The following is a 4,825-nucleotide window of genomic DNA, read 5'->3' as shown; positions in this document are numbered from 1 at the left end:
TCTCATTACTTACTTGCCGAAAGCTCCCTGAATCACTGGTTTCATCTGATAGACAAGGAGATCTGGCCAAAATTTCTCATGGCAACAATGAGTTGGAAAACACAGTAGTTTCCTGCTTCCAATGGGCTACGTACCTTCCAAGCTCAGCTCACTTCTCTCAACTGGCTACCTGTCTTCCCCCACAGGGATTTTAGTCTGTGACTTCTGGGTGAATGGTGACGCACTACACTGTTTTATATACTATCCAGATGCGTCACATGCGAATGTGTCCCTGGGTGGACACACTGTGATTCAACTGTCTATTAATTAGGTCAAATAGCAAGTTTTTACCATGTGACCAGGCTGTACTTTAAACTGACCAAACAGACTAGTGAGTGGTTTTGGCATCGTGTGAATGCTGTCTCAGTAAGGTTCTGCTGAACTTCGTGTAGAAGTATGTGCCAAATTATATGCAAATTTGTGTTTTTCATGGGAGCTGAGAGCCTTGGCACTTAATTTTGATTTTTTTTTTTTTTTTTAGAGCTAAGTATGTAGCATTGGCCAAGTTCTGCATGTTTAATCCTTTTAATCATTCAACATAAATCATGCTCTCAGTCCCTTAATCATTCTTGTTATTCTTCTTTGAAACTCCTCCAGTTTCCTTACATCCTTCATTGCATAAAGAAGAGTTTTTTTTAACAGGACTGTTTCACTTCCAAGAATCCATTCTGTGATGGAAACAGTGGGGGTTAGAAGATCCAACGCCATGAGAGACTCCAAGGGAAATGCAAGGCGTGGTCCTCGAACAGTCGCAGACATTCACAGGAACTAAAAGGACGTCTGCCACATCTGACCCAGAAAGCTAATTTTATATCCTTTTTTCTCATAAGTAATACAGAGAAGGGTTTATATGAGGCCTTTTGGTAACATAGTCTACATTCTTTTATTGTGTATTTATTTATTCGGCATCTACTACGTGAACGAGAGAGGTCTTGCCCTTCCCATCATGTTGAGTCTAGGGAGATAAACAGCTGGTAGGATCACATCTCTTAGGATCCGAGATTTGTCTATCATCATCCATCAACCCTTTCCCCTTTAATCTGGTCAGAGAGCTGCTAGCGAAGAGTGTCAGAGGGAAACTCTAAGGAAACACAGACCCTAGAGGAAGCAGAAAAAAGCAAAGTTGACAGAATGTCTTCGTATCGATCTACCTTTTCCTGTATCTGCTCTTTCTTTTCTCTACAGGCCCCTCCCCATCTCCAATTTGGATATAAACTCCAGAAGAACCATGTTTTGGTCATCAGTCTACCCCAAAGCCTAGAAAGGTGCCTGCCACATAGTAAGTGCTTGAGAACTGCTTGAGGAATCAATAAACAACTGCCTTCAGCTTAGCACCTCAGGCTTGGATAAGGATAATTGATACTTATTAATTTTATGTAAAGTTTTATGCAAAGCATAGCTTCAAGACACTTACTGAAGCCTCCCTCACGTTCTAATATACCTTTCAAAATCCTATTTGTGCCTGTCAGATCCTCTTAGAGAGAAATTTAGGGCCACCATTATTCAAAGCCATTTAGTCCAATAGATTCATGAATCCCCCTTGTTGGCCATCCTACCAGTTATCATTTAGCCTTTGCTTGAATACCTCTAGAAACAGAGAGCTCATTTCCTCCCAAAGCAGCCATCCTGTGCAGTCATGAGGATTAGAATACTGAAGCTTAAGTTTAGCTAAGATCTTCTTTTCTATAGCCTTTACCCATTGTTTTAGTTGTCAGAAGCTAATTAATCTTTCCTTCCACTGGCCAACCCTTCAGGTATTTTGAGACATTAGCACATCCCTCCTAAATTTTCTCTTCTGTACATTAAACGTCCCTTGTTCCTTTCTACACCTAGAAAAAGTATAGGAGAAATTCTAGCTTGGGAGTGTTGTGTATATTCACGCGAGGATTCACACATGAACAACAGGAATGCATGAGCAGGGTGTCTGTTTACGGGGAGGACGAAAGAGCTTCGTAAGGAAATCAGTAACTAGTTAACGAACCACAAGTCCTCCTTCAAGAGGCATAAACCAGCATGAGAAGGGAGGAATGTTCAGGGACACGGGCTTAGCTCGTCCTGTGGACCCTGTTTTCTCCCCTCAGGAACTTGTGCCAAGCTTGGGGAGAAGGAACACTGAGGATCAAAGGCCAAGATCACAGAAAGCTCTGGTCAGCACTGAAAATACAAGGCAACGCTTGTGATGTTGGACACCACATAGGATGGAGAAGTGGGGGAGAATATCGTATCACACTAGAAGGGACAACAGTGACCTACCAGGGAGGGGCGGGGGCAGATGTGAAGCCAGGGACCTGGTGGAGAGAGCAGCAGCAGGGTGCAGGGTTTGTTCAAGGAGCAGCTACAGTGGGAGGGAGAAACTGTGCCCGGGAGGGACAGCCCGCCAAAGGGGAGAGGGTCTGCATTCAGCACGCCTGAGATTCTGGGTAGCATTTGGGGAGGACCGCAGTTCTCTGAACCCGCTAAGAGAGAGAGGCTTTTTTGTTATTCCCCAGCATCAGGAAACATGATTATAAGCCCTAATGATCACACTAGCTTCTCTCTTCCGGGTCTACGGGCCCAGCGCTGCATTAACACTGGGACAACCCATTCAATCCTCAAAATAACCCTTCGAGGCCGGGACAGTTTTTATTCTCCTTTTACAGATGAGAAAATTAACATTTAGTGGATCTATCATATCTAGAGTCACACTGCTAGTAAACGGCAGGGCTGTGAAATAGAGCTATTTCTTTCTAACTTTAAGCTTGGCTTCTCAAATGACATAAAATTATGCATTTTAGTATAATTTCCTTGTATTGCAGCCCAGACTTTAGTCGTAAAGTATTTACATTTGAGTTGAATATGTTTGGTGCCTTAACCAATGCTTTAAAAAAAAAAAATGCCGAACCTAAGTATATATAGCACAACATACAAAGAAAAAAAAAAGGAAAAAAACTTATGCAAAGAAGTGAAGTTACTTGATTCCTGCAGGAACTCTTCTTTTTTTTTTAAGTTATTTTATTTATTTTTTGTGGGGGGAGCACAAGCAGGGAAGGGGGGAGAGAGAGAGAGAGAGAGAGAGAGAGAGAGAGAATCCCAAGCAGGCTCCCCACTGTCAAGGCAGACTCTGATGCAGGACTTGAACCCACAAACCCTGAGATCATGATCTCAGCCAAAACCAAGAGCTGACTGAGCCACCCAGGCACCCTTGCAAGGAACTGTTCTTATCAACGGTGACAACAGGATCGTCTATTCCATGTCACAGAGCGAGAGTAAGTGACCATCAGTCCCCACATCAGTGCAGCCCTATCAGCTACAGAACTAACACTTCCTCAGTGGCTATTGCTCTGAACCAGCCTCCTCCGTCCAGCATCAAGTCAATACTGATGAAGTAGATGAGAAACACTGTCCCACGTCCCCTGTGTCCATCACCATCTTCTGTGTCCCTGGATGTTCTCCTCACCAGAGAAATTTTCTTTCTGGCCCAGGGAAAACGAAATCCTCCCATGAGTAAGTCTGGGGCATCCTGCTTTTAAAAACCTTTTATGGGACCATAAAATACCTCACCTCACCACCTTTAAGAAGTTGGCTTCAGGAGTGAGAGCAAACTGAATTGCACGGAGCTGAAAACAAGGTAAGCAGATTGTTATTTCTTCTGGCTAGAGCATATCTGACTTCCTTATTGGACTAAAGCATTTAGTAAAAGGAAACAGCCTTTTAATTGCACGTTCCTTGCAACAGCCCACAGACTCATGACCTGAGCCAGGAGCAGACTCCAGAGCAAAGTGTGGTAGACAAGCTGGTACTTTACATGCCTAAGAACACGGTCATTTACAACCCGGAGGTACTTTATTGCTAATGATCTTTGAAGTTAACAAGGTTTGCAGAAGCTTTTCAGCATTATTATTACTATTTACATCAATGGCATTAGTGATGTCCTTTATTCTTCCAAGACTTAACACTACTAATTGGCATCAACATAAACAGAGGTATAAATGCTATCATGCAACACAGGCGGAGCCAGCTCTGCAGCTTTGTGGGTTTAATATGGAAATGTTTGCTATCTAATGAGGACACAAAACATTAATCTGCAGAACAAATTGTATTTATAGAGAAACGAATTATCATATGCAAATGTGACACACATCACTTGCGAAATTCCTGTTGCCGCTGGGGCGGCCCTCTGTGACCTTTCTGAAATGCAGCGCTTTGAAGCAGGAGCTAATGGTTTCATGCACTGAGGCTGATTACTTTCATTTTCATACAGAAATGAGCTAAGTGGGAAGGACTCTGGCTCCGAAGAACACAACAGAGGCCTCGCCTTCGTAACTGTAAGCTGCACTCTGTTGATTTCTTATCCTTTGCTTTAAAACTCAGAGTTCTACAGCTTTTGCTGTATGTGCAAAGCCAGAGTAATGAATGTTGTGACCCACTTAATAAAAGGCTTGAGATGTTCTTATCATATCTTATCCTGTCCTATTGGATGAGGGCTATTTTGATGTTGCCTCATAATTATTTTGTTGGTGTTGTTTTTCTCTTCTTCATCGAGGAAGAAACTCCCCTGAGTACAGATTGTTAAGTCTACTGAGTGGTGTTTAACTCCTTTCCCTGGGACTTTTTCCTCTTCTCTTTCAAATATATGTGTTCTCTAGTTTGAAGCCTCATGGAAGGATAAAATGCTGGAAATTAAGTGGCTTTAGCGATCACCCAGTGAGTCCAAATATTTCATTTACAGATGAGGAAAGTAGGGCCCAGAGAGGTCAGGTGACGTACCCGAGATCACACAGTGAATTGGTAGAGGGCACTGGAAGTC

The 4,825-nt window shown here is 42.9% G+C and overlaps 1 long non-coding RNA gene across 1 annotated transcript; it reads left to right on the top strand.

The window, feature by feature from the left end:
* The first annotated feature begins 2,120 nt into the window (after positions 1 to 2,120).
* On the top strand, positions 2,121 to 4,391 carry LOC122216869. Its single transcript, XR_006201164.1, has 4 exons — positions 2,121 to 2,186; positions 3,501 to 3,646; positions 3,754 to 3,856; positions 4,280 to 4,391. It is a non-coding gene; the product is annotated as an uncharacterized LOC122216869 (long non-coding RNA).
* Positions 4,392 to 4,825: the final 434 nt, after the last annotated feature.

The sequence above is a fragment of the Panthera leo genome, chromosome B1, assembly GCF_018350215.1.
Source record: "Panthera leo isolate Ple1 chromosome B1, P.leo_Ple1_pat1.1, whole genome shotgun sequence".
Taxonomy (NCBI): domain Eukaryota; kingdom Metazoa; phylum Chordata; class Mammalia; order Carnivora; family Felidae; genus Panthera; species Panthera leo.
This window is presented reverse-complemented; position numbering and strand designations above follow the sequence as displayed.